Source organism: Varroa destructor, unplaced genomic scaffold (assembly GCF_002443255.2).
Source record: "Varroa destructor unplaced genomic scaffold, Vdes_3.0 BEIS01000006.1, whole genome shotgun sequence".
Taxonomy (NCBI): Eukaryota; Metazoa; Arthropoda; class Arachnida; order Mesostigmata; family Varroidae; genus Varroa; species Varroa destructor.
The window spans coordinates 20528282-20542708 of NW_019211459.1; the positions used below are offsets into that span (position 1 = coordinate 20528282).

The window sequence follows — 14427 nt, forward strand, 5'->3', positions numbered from 1 at the left end:
TATATATAGGAAGTAGCAGTATCACTATACTATTATTAGCAGGCGGGATAGCGCAGAAAATTGAATGTGTACCAAAAGGCCTTCCTGTTTGGCGTTCTTCTTGGTCGGTGATAAATGAAGGAATCATCGATAGTTACTTTTCATTGTTCTAACACAGCATGCCCCAATGGAACAATCACGTTATTATGATTATTATTGGGTACTGGACATTGTTGGCGCCAACTCACAATAGGGCCATTATGAATTTGGTGTCGTCGTTTTTACTCCAACTTAACAAGTTGCGCCATCACTACATCAGTTAAAATGAAGCGATAAGTATGTGTGACAGAAACACTGGACCTCAGATTCCATGTCTAATGAACTGTTTTAGCGAAAGGCAGAGTTAAATATAGTTTTTGAGTCAGCATCAAATATAAACTATCTAACTTCGCAGTCGCTTTCTCGCTTACAGGTTCGTAAAAGAACGTAAATTTTACCTGTTTTGACACGCAGCTGAAGATTCGCTGTATAAATCTAATAAAAAAAAAATTCGACAGAACGTCGTTTTATATCGACTGCTTCATTGCTTCTACGTGTAACTTAAATCTAGCAGCTATTTTTTTTGCCTAAGCCGACGAACGAATTCTGTTGACGGAGCGCTGATCAATTAATATTTCACGTGCTTCCACCACCTTTGCCCATTAGCGGCCAAATCTCTGAGGACAAATTAAGGCCTACTGAAAACCGTGGAGGCAGAAGGTGTCGCCTGGAGCCCAGATAAACCCCGCGACAAATATGACCGCCTGACCCAACACGTCCACCCATTTGCACGTATGTCAGTAATGAGCATCCATTTCTGGGGATCGCGGCACTGGGAAATTGCTGTTCACCTGTAGCAACATGTATGTATCGGCCCTAACAACTATTTCTTGCTGTCGTCATCTTGCTTAAACCATTTAACATATGAGAAGTATTATCGTATTATAATACTAGAGAAATATTCGAACGTAAACCGGCCTTGTCATAGGCGAAGCTTTTGCGAACAAACGTATTTTGTTCCAGCACCTCCCATTGCAATGTCACAGTGGCATCGTATATTAGTTCAATACGAATCTTGTTAAGACTGCACTAAAAAGGGACGTTGACATAGGCCTCAAATAGCTCCCGTGCTATTTAGAACACCAATCGATAACGGCGGCCATGGCTGTGTTGCTCGAGCGAAATAAGCGTGCTACGAGATCGGCGTTTCTTTCAAAATGTTTGATTACATTTTTGCAGGGCATTTCGCTACTGGGGGGGCGTGACAATGCTAGAATTTAGCGTGCTTGCTGCTATAAGAGTTACACTATATTTGTATTTGCATTTGTCGACCCGAATTTACCCGTTTATCAAAGGTCTCTGGACAGTCCGATCAAACTGAACTCCGATGTCTATCAAAAGAAAACTGATACCGGAATTTACTCCGGTGATTATTATTTTGATGCCTTTTATTAGGACACAAATCGACAGTCTGAGGCGGTCTGGGTTTGTACAATCAAATGTCCTTTATGTACGTGCCTCAATTGGAAACGGTAAACGTATAGTAGTATATCCGTCAAGGTGAGACACCTGCGCTGAACGGATACGTTCATGCTTTTTTCGTGCCGAGGCTTCACTGACCGCCAGTTGTGTTAAATCAGGTCGATCGTCTATTTCAGCTCAAAAAACTCCAAAACTGGTCAACTGCCGAAATGATCCATTGTCGTCTATGGGCGCCCATGATTTCGAACAACGAAAGAAAACGAAGCTGTTCTCATTAAAGGAAATAGAGTTCAAGAGTAAAGATGTCGATCGAATGCAACGATCAATTGTGCGTGGCCATGTTGGGAGCAGTTGAGTAACAAAATCCAGTAAAAAAAAAAAGTCTTCAAACGAAATGAGTAGACTGCAGATGCTTTCAGATTTGCCCTTTTCGAATCTTGTTGGACAGATGGTACTTTAAACAGACGGTCATCATTTAAATTTGAGTTGAACAGAATTTAAGTTTTTGTCAAAGTACCGGTAGCTAATTCAAAAATGTCTGAATTTGGAATAGAACTAATTCTTATGTAATTTTTTCCTATGTAATAATAATAACGTCAAAAGTTTGTGCTATTGGGTAATAATGTCCTGGTCGCACGAACTCATACTTAATAGTTGGAATATAGTAGCAAGCGGTAAACGTCTCGTGTTAGGTGTCATGGGATCCGTTCATTTTTACTTCGTTATTGTTAGTTAATGTAAGCGTTTTTTGTCGTAGCAATTTGCTCGTCTTGGTAAAGCAGCCAGATACACATCCAGACGCATGTCCGTATGAACGTACACTTCTAGCCGTTGTGTTCACTCACGCGAACGTATTGGTACTTAGATCCGTTGTTCGTACACCAGTTTCAACTTCACAACTTCTGATAACAACTCTCATTCCCCTATTATCAGCAGGGCTGCAACAATGTCACCGCCGTATTCCCCAGTTACGAAACGAAGTGTAGCCAAAGCAACCCTACTCGGCCTGGTCAACCCTAGTAACGTATGAATTAACGGCAAGCATAACCCCAGACCCGCATCAAAATCACCAACGGAATCCAACATCTGTGTTGCATTTTTCGATCTGCTCAAGTCTGGCAATGATGCACGGATGTCACGTAATGGCCGCGTTGACTGCCATCGCCAGTGGTACAAGGCGACCCGTATTCTCTAAGATAAATATGTCAGTGTGGGTTACTAGTCTCATCGTGGACGAAGTACTAAACGTTACTGTTGTATCTAGCATAGAAACAACAAGTAGAAGGGTCTGCAATAATATACAATTTTTTGACCAATGAGGGCAGCGGCAGTGGCTCTGACGACGCAAACGGCGAAAATAAGCCTCAAAGGTCACAGGGCCAACCGGTTAAATGTATGCAGATCGACGCGTTGTTGCTGTCGAGGTCGCGATGGCGCAGGGGGGCCAACAAATCCAATAAAAAAGTAGTCAGCAGCGTGTGCATCGGTCGAGAATTAGCGGCCGACTTAGTGCCTAGTTAGCATCCACTGCCGAAGTCTTACCGCATGGATCGATTGGATAGATTGAAGCAGGCTTCTCTTGGCCTACTGTACCTCTGGCCCATTAGTCCTCCCGCGCCCCTACGATGATTAAATGCAGGGAACATGTTCGTCTGTAACCCCATGCAGCGCAGTGGATACTCAGAAGATAATAACTACAATGCATACGACTACGCTACACACACACATACACCAAGACCTATAAACATTATCACAAACGCTTGACGGGAAATAGCGTCGGGGGGTGCAGCGTGATGAAATTAATCGTAGTTACGTTTTCCCGTTGATGTGGCAGCGTGCACGGATATTAGATGCAGAAAAAAGGAATTAGGGCTGCTGTTGTATGTATGGTCGACCAGCTGATTGGATGGCTGAACCCAAAATAGGGGGTTTCGATTGTGACGCCCATCACTGACCGCAGCGGTGCGGAGCATACAATTGAATTAGTTAAGAATCATGGCAGGCATAATCGTCTTTACGCTCAGATGGCCGCCGCAATACCGTTAACCCTCGTAGATGTTAACGAAGAAAAGCGCCGTCGCAAACATCATTGCCGTTTTTGCCCGTTAGCGACGCGGTCTTGCTGGTGCTATTACTGTGTGGCGGAAATAGTCTCTAGCACTAATTATGTATTAGATACAAAAAGGACACAACTGTTTGATACCTGGCGAAAAAGACGATTGTTAGTAGGACAACAAGATGGACCGCGGAAACGCAAAATTTGTCGCTACGCGCATGGACTCTGTGCTAAAGAATTCGTGTAAATATCACAATCTAGACATAGCCGCTGTGTGACTCGCTGTTTCGTGCTAGCGACGCCCCATAGGCTCGTGATGAAAATGATCTTAGCCAATGTGTATATGTAACTATAACGTTATAGATATAGCTCTTCAAAAGGACCAGCGGCCACTTCATTTGGCGTTAAAGTATCAGCCAAACTTGTTTATACAGTAGTATGGTGTACCATACATTGGCTTTCAACACTATCACTTTAGCGGCTGATTTTTGCGGAAAACGCCGTTCAGACGTTTCCTCTGTCTGTTCAGTGTTCGATAATTGAACCGATGAGGGTGTATGCACCTTTCTCGTTCATGGTCGTGTTAGGATCAACAGCGAGCAGCGCCGCTTGTCACGGCTTGATGCAATTTATCGTATTGTGTGAGACGCTTTTTTGGCGACACATTATTTCGCGGCTGTCCGATGCCGCCGTTTTCAGCGGACGGAAACGAGCGTCATGCAGAAAATGGACGATGTCCATTTCAATTTCGGTATTCTGTCGTTTTCTATTCGAATGTTTTGCTTAGACTCACATTACGATCATCGGTCGCATGGCTGGCATGCGTTGATTGTCTAATGTACCGTCGCCTTTTTTGAGGCAGCAACGAGCAACCGTTGTTTGGCTCGGCAATGACTCTTGTCATGTTTTTTGTACGGAAGCACAAATTCACTTGTGTCACTGGTATCGTCAGCTGATGGTCGATGCCGCTGCTGCACCGGCGGACCTCTACTTACCAATCGTATGGATTGAAAACCTTACTCGGAGCGGCTACACTGACGAATTTTGCGCTTGTGGGAAGAACGGCTAATCGACATTCATAACATAACAGCATAAATCTTCCGTTTCGGCGTGCATGCGGTGCAAGCTCTACTGTGGAACGGCTCCCTGGATACCTGTAGGGAAACAACCGCCAGTACCAATTACACAGTGTTCCTGTCTCATTGGGGGCGCCCCGTTCAACGTGATGTCCATGGCTATCTCGTTGGACCGACGAAAAATAGATAGGGGTTCAGCACAGCAGATATGACAAGAATGGAGACGAACTCCATGCATGTCCCTTTCTGCCATGATTTGTCTCCATTTGAAAGAAAATGGCTGGGTTTCGCTTTCAACTCGGTTGCTCATGAACTGTGCTACTCCACACAAGTTCATTGCTTCCGTAGCCAGCAGATATTAAATTTTTGTTCTTGGGCAGGATACTCGTAACCGACATCCTCATAGGCGGTCTCTGACGATTTGTTGAAGACATAACGGATGAGTATCTAAGTGCGGGCATTTATTTCTAGGTCGAATTGACATCAACTATTAGAATTTTGGTAACAACAATTTTTTCGGAAGGTTCCAGTTTTGTTTGTGATGCCAGCTTTCCGCTAGCTATTTTCCCCTGTTCAAAATCTTAGGTTGGTGAGCTAGTTCTAATACTTCCAGCACAAGTTATTGTAGTATAAACAAACGTACTAGCATATCGTAAGTTCTGCTTCAATTACGTCTCGCTTTTACAGGTAAGTATTTTGTCGAGCGGTTGGCAACAATGAACCGCCAATGATGGCACCAACACAGCTCAGGCGCTCGGCTGCTTCAAACGTAATTCAACAACATTGCTGATTGAGGTCTGGAGTTTAGTCAGCGAAGAATCCACCTTCCCTCTTGCTGTCACTGAGCAACAACGCTTCATTGACGAAACGAATAATGTTAATGTAGAAAAAGCACGCGGAGGTTTTTTGTAGTTTTTCAGTCTTCGCATCAGCTCCGAGCTAAGTAAGAGGGAAAGAAGCTTGAGTGTTTTTGAAGACTTTGATCTAGTCGGTTAGCGTTCCCAGGTGCTTCTTGGCTTATGCTGTGATATTTCGTTACGTCTACCTTTACCCACTTAACATGGACCAGTGAGCGCGTTCAACGATGATCATGGAACTTTTCTGACGATGATGCAGTTACTTACGTACGTGGACGTGAACGCGACGTTGACATACGACCAACCACACCAAGTGACATAGATGCTGCCATAGTATTACAGCAGTAGAAAGATCGGCTGCGCGAAAAGCGCTGCGACTTTTTTGGGGCGCATCCTCTTGTATATATGTAGATATATATATATATATATATATATAAGAGGATGCTATATAGTCTCATGCTATATGCGATAGTAAAGCTATAACTATTTATATGATGGCCATTGTAATGCGTGCAATTGTCACCGATATGATAAAAGTATTACTGCCAGCTATTGGAGTCCTTGCGCTTTTGCGTTAAGCTATTTACGTTGCGCTACTGTTTCGGCGAGCGACTGCCACCAATGTAAAACACGGTAATAGATGTGCGTTTTCTGAACAAGTCTCGGTTTCTCAATAGCTAGATCTCACAAGCAGCTCTAGAACAAGAGCTAATATTAGCACTTAGGTCCCGTCAGCTCTTACCGAACGGTAAACACTACATTAATCGAGCTAGGGGCAAAGGAGGATTTACCAGCGACCAGCAGCCTGTATTCGCCAACACCGAAATCAATAACGGTTCTGCCGAGGTAGTGTAAGTTGATGTCTAAGACGAGAACATTAACTTTCCGCTAACTTGACCCTAACAAACGAAACTTTTTGAAAACAAAGATAGCCGCCACGCCCGCTTCGTTGCCTTTGGCCAAACTATGACTACTTTCAGGGTTGGGCGATCCAAGACAGACGTCGCTGTGGATCGCCGTTCCAATGCAATACAAGGCTATATCATTTGTGAGAGGTGCTGCTAATAACCGACGGTAAGCCACTGTTATGCGTTCGCCTTATTCAATTGAGCAGAAAGAATTTGGCCTACCGTTGCTGGGCTTCAGAGGGACGATCCTGGTCTGAGCATCCGCACGCAATAGCTGCTATGGCAGTGTCAGCAAGCATTTTCGCTAGTTGAATAGGGTAGGGCAGGTTAACGGGGGATGAGGTAAAGTTAAAGGTCGTTGCTTGCTGGAACTCCTGGCCACGTCGTGGAACCAGAACCGAGGGAACCAAAGCCTCGAAGCTAATGCTGGTATGCACTTTGCTGGTGAATGAAGCCTTCCACGCCGCTTGGTGGCGTGGAAATAGCTAGCCAGATAAAAGGCGGAGCGAATAATAAATTCATATCTTCAGCAGAGACAGGCTTCAATCTACTTTTCCTATCTTTAGTGGACTAAATTTTAGTTGCTGTAGGCGTATCGCTATGGAGAAGTATGTACCTATGCAGAAGTAAACGAAGTAAGAAAAATTACAACATTTTTTTTAGAAGACTGATTTTGGAAGCAGTTGGTACCTACTGATACTTCAATTTTCCGTAATTCTAATAGTTTCAGAGGAGCGTATCGCTATGTTTTAAAACGAATTGTAATAAGAAATTCCACTGCAGATAGTGAAGTTCTAATTTCTAAAGACTTTTTGAAAAAATCTCTTTTTCTCTTCTAATACTTTTTAAGAGAAGACTATGAACGTCGTTAAAAATTGATCTTCACCTAAGGGTATTCACATTAAATCTAGCCAGTCGAATTATTTAGTACAGTAAACAGCTAGGTATAGATGTTATTGCTATTGAGTTAATAATAAAGAAAACGATAATTCATTGTGTGTGTGCCACACAAAATACATATCTTATTATGTAACACTCAATAAACCCTTGACAGATACGAAGGAACATTGAACTGCCATTGCGTTCTCGAAAATTCGAAAGAACGAGGGCCTTCCTCAGTAGGACCGGTGCATCGTTTGTACTGATTTAGACCTGTGGGAGTCGCTGTGTTACCACTAGCACCAGCCTAATCCAGTGGGCTACTGTAGCTGCGCGAATACAAGTTAGCAGAGAGCACAGAGAGCATTAGCCCCCCTAAGTGACACTCCGGGCATACACTATTGCTTTGCCTTGGCGTTTTTCTGCCTAGTTTCTGCTGACGTTCACAGTTGACCTAATCCTGCTGCTTTCGAAAAAAAAAAGAAAATCTGACTGTTCGAGGCTATCGGTGTTGTACGGTTTGTGAACTTTGCAAGACGCAATGTTGTCGCTAACGGCCCAACCCACCAAATCCCCGATGCTTCTGTACTAAAAGGGAATTTTATCTATTCGGGCAGATTCTCGAGTGTGCGGGGGAGTGTATATTAGCCAACCAATTATGGTTAGACTCTTCACGTAACTACATAGAACCGAGTACCAAAAAGTTCCGTAGTGTTCAAGTTACAGGTGGCGTGGCGTGTCGTGCGGTAGCCAGGCTGGTCTGCAGACAGCTGATACCTGCGCTGGTCGTCGTCACTTTTTTACCCCATGAACTTATAGTTTACTGACCTTTGGGTGAGGGTTTTGTCGGCTTATTGAACGCACGGCTCGTACTAGTTAAACGATAACGCCAGTACATACATATAAATAGATGTTGGTGTGTCTGACTGTGACTGATACAGTGCGTCCTTTAGAGTATCTGAAAAAGGCTAATGCAGTCCTACTCAAGAAAGACAATTTGACTAGGCGATCTTCGCTACTGCTTTTCACGAAGCAGAACAACCGCAATGCGACGTAGCGTACGGGCGAAAAAAAACTCATTGGCGTGTTAAAGGCAGAATAGCTGGCTAAAAACAGAAAAAAAAATATAAACGTAACGCTTTAGTCGAGTGGCCCCGGACTGGGCGGAAATTACCTGCTTGAATCAGCAGGGCTACACGGACGTTCGATGATGGCGTCACTTTCTTCGACACATGAATACATATTTATAAAGTTGTATAGGTAGTACCAAGAGGCAGGAACAGCGCGCGCGCGCGCGCGCGTTTGCAGCAGCGTCAAAAACACGAAAACTCTATTCAGCTTTCGTGTTTCAAGCCATAGCCTAGCGTTACGGGACGTATATTACTCAGGTGGCCTGCGCTTGTCTACGCCGTACAAGCTGTGCGTTTAGTCTGGCAATGAACGACCATGAAAAGTTTTCGATTTTTTCGGGTAGTACTGCCCAGGAAAGTTGCTTTAAATTGTACCTATATGTATGAGTAATTACGGTAACAGAACATACGTAAGCGACCATGCTGCAAACAGCCCAAGCGTCTAAACGTCTGCAGCAAGCAAAGCGTTTATACCGTATGCGGTGAACTTTCTATTTTGCCTTTCCCTTCTGTATCCGCTTGTTTACAAGATCGATGATATTAGCCCAGCGGAACCGTGATGTCTCGATACAACGGCTAACGAATATCCTCGGCGGTACGGTGAGGACCAGAAGACGAAGCTTCGTTTGGATGTTGCTGCATCATTCTGCTATCTGGCGAGCTAGCAGGCCGATCCGCTCAAAAATAACGACGCTCACTGCAGAAGCAAAAACTCCGCTGGCCAGCAGATCAACGCACAGGCAAGAGCAGTCGGCGTTGGTAAACTCGCGTTAGAGAATGTAGCAGACGCTTATAGAGGTTCGGTCGGTTCACTCACTTTTGATCGAACTGGCAAAACAAAATGGCCATGGAGGAAACGCTATTACGCAAGGGGGAAGCACAATTAAATGGAGGCTTGTTATGAGCAATAAAACAGCGTTGATGCCTCACCAGAGATGCGAATTAAGACAGGCAAAGATGTGGACGACTGTTGGTAGCGGCCGGTCAGGGTGTTCAACGACAACTAATGCAGAGAGGTAAAAAAAAATTACTTCGTGGTATTTTTCATTAGTACTGCATTAGGAGCAGAATCCACGGAACTTCTAACACGGTTTAGCTAGAAGAATCAGTTTAATAATAAATAATGTTAGCTGAGTAAGGGAACATTCACAAAAGACCATACTTACCCATAATTGTTGACGTAAATGTTACCACGTACTGTTTTGTTACGCCAGGTACGTTCAGTATTGTGTTTGTTATCATCAGCAATACCTAAAAAGGTTGATGTCAGCAGAAGTGGGCCAACATCGACAAACGACTATAGTAATAATCATGTGCATTTCGATGTTATTCTAATTATTTTTCCTCTGGTACAGCCGAAAGGCAAATTTCATACGCGTTTGTCAACATGCATCACAAATACTGTATGTCAATGGGATCGGGGGAAACGGTAATCGTAGCAGGCAGAAAAATTAAATCTGAGATATCTCACCCCGACATGACAATCAGGACTAATAAGTTAGAATAAACTTACTAGTCCTGTTCATTTCGTTCGCGGTTTTGAAGTACATCCTGAAGGGGGATGTATCCGAACCAATCTATACTGCCGGTAGCGTACTCACGTACTGAACGTGGTCTAATCTAAAACGATACTACAGATATCACCGAACAGCTATCAACGTCTGTACAAATGGCGGAGCGATCGTCGATACAAAAACGGAAAAAAGATTTTCTACATGGGAAAAAGTGGCCCGAGACAAGCCCAAGAGTAGCCCGAGTATTTTCGGTACCAGCTAGTTCAGCTTGGAACAATGTTGCGTAAGATTTGCACGACAGAAATAATTAGAAAATAAAATTAGTAGGGAAAGCGATACTATGGAAACATTTTGTAGCTTTATCGGCCAAGAAAACACAAGAAAATGCTTTGAAACCATGTAGAGTGGAAGAAAATTGGCCAAATAATGACGTGAATTGTAACAGTAAAGCGCCGCCAGTCAACGTAACATATTCGGGCTTGATCCGATAGCTACAGATTTCCTCTATTAGGTATCAACTGTACGTCCTAGAGTACGGCGTTTGATTTGAGGGGCGTTTGAGAAATATATATCGCAACATACCCTGTATCAAAGTATCAAAAGCTCGTGATTCCCTAAATACAGATTCGTCGCCGTGCTTGGCTGGCTACAGCCAATGGAAGCAAGGCACCGCATACAAATGACGTGGCAGATAGGCGCGTGGCACGTAGTGCCTTATGAGTGAGGACAGAAGACCTGTCAGAATATATGGCAATGACTGTTACATAGAGTGAACTATATACGAGTGTCGATGCAAGTTCAGTGCAGGACATAGTTACATATAGATAATTCGGTATCAATCAGCCAATTGGCAATGTTACTCGACGCTTGAGAGATGGTGCGATAAATATGTACCCTTTTTTAACGCATCATATTAATAGATTAGGGAAAAATCGGATATCCTAATACATTGTCACAATATAAACGAGGCGAGAATTATTTTCGATGTGGGCTGTAAGCAAAGATAGAGAACTAAAAATCTCACGACTACTAAGAGCCCCAACAGTTCCGGCGTTATGGCCATCTTTATATTTCGCTAATATAATGATATCGAACAGCATTCATTTACATCATTTAAAATAAGGCCTTATTTCTGACATGTTACACAGTTGGCAGCGAGCAACTTCCTGCCAACGGGCTCTGCTCCAGAAACAATTGATTTTTACGCGGAGACAAAAAAACAACCATTTTCAACAATTTCTGTTTTTAATAATCATCATTGTGTTGTGTGTCTTCCTTCACCATGTTTCCTATTAGCTTAAATATGCCGATACGGTGTTTATTTCCTATACGTTATGCATAATGAGAATATTGTTGTGCATAAAATCACACGGCTAAATATTTGCGTAAATTTGTGCTTCCGTCTAGTCACAAAGCAGAGCAGCAGAGCTCCACATTAATCCCAAGAGAAACCCGAAACAGCTCTCCCAAACTGCCCGTGACCCTTCACTATGTCTAAATATATCCGATATTTATTGTTCGTGCAGTCATACTATGTCCCACCGATGCTCTGCGTAGCACTCACAAATAGAACCGTTGTGGTCAATCGCCGGTCCAGTGGTAAGTATTTTGCGGCCCGATAGCTGATCACTGCAGCTGCATACCGTACGTGTATATATATAACTGAGACAAACGTCATTTCGCCGGCCCGGAACACTCCCCTTGCTTTCGACATGCTTGTATGCTACGACTCGATCTGCGTGCATAACACTGTTAACCATTGTATGCTTTCTGTTGTCCACGCCTCTCCGCCATTCAGCTAACGGCACCTTGATTCAGCGAGTGAAGCGCCGAAATGTAAATGCGGTGCTACTGCCTCTGATGTGATCGACGTAGCTGTTGTTACCATCATCAGTTCAGATCTTTGATCTCAACAGACTGCTCCGTGCTAGACGACTACGGGTGCGGGATCACTTGAACGTTTGCGTGGCACGTGAGAAATGTTTACCCGGATGGACTGATCGACGGAATTGAAGAGCCAGGTAATCCGGAGTGTGGCCGTTCAATATGGCGTCAATTGTAGGGGTGAGCATCGCTGCAGTAAAAAAAAATTAGTTCTATGTTTTATCGCAGAATCGTACATGGTGTTTTAAAAATTGAAGTCGCACCGTAAACGACCGTCGAACGCTGATGGCGCTGTTCATATAGCGTAAGGTGCACTTCATGAAAATATAATTTTTGACGAACCAGTTCACTTTGATGATCACGATCAAACAAACGTTCGAAAATCCAGGCTTCGTCCTGTACCAACGAAAGTTTGTTTGCTCGAAAAATCGTCTACGAGCGTAGAAACTAGTGTCTTGCATCCTGTTAAAGTTGGTTTGGGACCATTGGACACGATAAACAAATTCAGTGTAAAGTTGTTTAGTTATTTCACCCAAGAAAGTTTTTCCTGCTTTCGGTGTATTCGTTGATTGTGCGCTGGTGACCATAATGGTGTAAAAAAAAAATCCAGATAGACAATCTTGTTGCGTGAAGAGTTAACGAGCAAACCAGAACCTAAATCGTCTGCGCCTTACCCTCTGGTCTAGGACATTTGACAGCGGCAATGATCTCGGCAGACTCGTAGACAGTAGGTCTTAGCCATCTTAAATGTCAGTATTGCGATATTGTTGACATTAGAGTTTCGGTGTCTTTTCGACGTGCTCAAATGAATTGAGCGTAGTCATGCTAGTACTGCTGACCCATCGCCCCAGATTCAGCCCGATTACCTTCTATTACTGTTTTCTACCATACAAGTGCTTATGATGGTGTAGCCATTGCGAAAGCGCCCGAGTTTCCTTGTGGCATTCGTTTAGTCTTTCCACGTCGCCTATAGCTTGCCAAGAGCGCTCGTTTCGATCGGGCGTGAAGTTGCCTGGCCAAATTCTCATCGTTCAATCGGCTGTCGTTCGCTGGCCGGCAGAAAATGAAACATTTGCGAATAGAGTGCCGACGTGTGCCACAAATCTTCTGAATCTTCCAGTTCTAGCTAAGCTGCCATTCTACCAGCTGTGGCTGTTCGGAAGACCCGCTCGGGCACTCAGGCCATCACCACCAGCTTTCCGAAACAGACGAATACATCTAGAGACACACTGGATTGAGCTACGGGACCAGCCCGAACAGAGTTGATTCTGACGACGATGTACTGCGAACGCTGAATACAGCGCGTATGACGAATGCCGAAAGCCGCAACAAGGTTTTCGTCTCCGTCACAAACATACCGACAAGCAGACAGACCGAATTATACACTCACGTAAACACACGTATACGCGGAACAAGAAGATAGGAAGGACGGTTTGTGAGGAAGGAACGACTATTTCCAATTTGCGATTCCATCGAAGCCTTAGAGGGTCTTTCGGGCGGGCGAGCGAACGATGATGCTGCGAATGACGCTCCGAAACGATGACAATGACGAACAACAACGGCTCAGGAGAACTAACCCTTGTCGTTGCCGCTGCCGCAGCGCAACAGCAGGAACACAAAGCACAAAATGAAGCACAGCAATAGAGCTATCAAGTAAATGAACTGGTGAACGAGTCGGAGCGGAACGCGAAGGGACGGGAGGTTACCAATGGTGGCAGTACGCTCTGGACGGCGGCAATTTCGTCGTTATTCCATTTCTTACTTCCACTCGGCTTCAGTGCGAACGGGATCCATAATACCGCTGCTGCAAGTCGGTCCTTGCTATGTAAAGCTTATTCGCTGCTGCTGTTGTTGCTTGTAATTCCTTTGCTACACACTATGATATTGTTTTGGTACGCGACGCTAGTGCAGCACAAACCTGGGATGTTCGGTGATGGCCCGCCACGACTTTGACGATCAGCGACGACTGCCATGACAAGAACCATCGGCTTTCGTCTAGGGTTTCTTGTCGTAGCGGCAGCAATCAGTCAGATCACTAGCGAAGCCAGCAGCGGACAAACCGTTCGAACAACAAGGTGAGTATAGGAAAAAATGCGGAAAAATGAGGTTTATACGGATAGTCCAGAAGAAGAAAAAGTAACAAGCGAAAATAGAAAATGAGCAAGTCCGCAGTGCCTCGGACTGCTGAGCTCAAGGCGGGAATAGAACGAGCTTCACAGCTGTTTCTGCCGTTTCGGTAGAACGTAGAAAGAAATCTGCGGTCAGTCACCACAGCCGTCAACGAAAAACCCGGGAAACAGCAGAAGCTTGACCCAAGAAGCCGAGAAAACCACAAGTTTTGCACTGATATTGCTCGAATCTACTCGTGTAGTAGCGCCGCCGTCGTTGTCGTCAGCTCGAGCAACTGCTGTAGCACCTGCATTCGACCAATGGTGGACATTGCAGATGTGCTGATGTTTTGTCAACATCGACCGGCATAGGGGTCCATGACAACAAATGACGCTTCTAATAGTGGTGGACTTCGACGATGGTGACGGCGATGATGATGATGATGATGATCATGGTGACACAAAGACCATGGTGTCGTAGCCAGGATCGATGACGGGGATAACCGCCTCATTGG

At 44.4% G+C, this 14427-nt stretch overlaps 1 protein-coding gene and 1 long non-coding RNA gene across 2 annotated transcripts in view; both read left to right on the plus strand.

Moving 5' to 3' along the window:
- Positions 1 to 14427, plus strand: part of LOC111252455 (protein amalgam-like) — a 115387-nt gene that overhangs the window by 21000 nt on the left and 79960 nt on the right. The window lies entirely within an intron of this gene.
- Positions 1 to 14427, plus strand: part of LOC111252456 (uncharacterized) — a 28207-nt gene that overhangs the window by 10808 nt on the left and 2972 nt on the right. The window contains exons 2-4 of the long non-coding RNA XR_015330482.1: positions 685 to 881; positions 1677 to 1828; positions 5320 to 11984. This is a non-coding gene — a long non-coding RNA (uncharacterized LOC111252456). The remainder of the gene's footprint in view (positions 1 to 684; positions 882 to 1676; positions 1829 to 5319; positions 11985 to 14427) is intronic.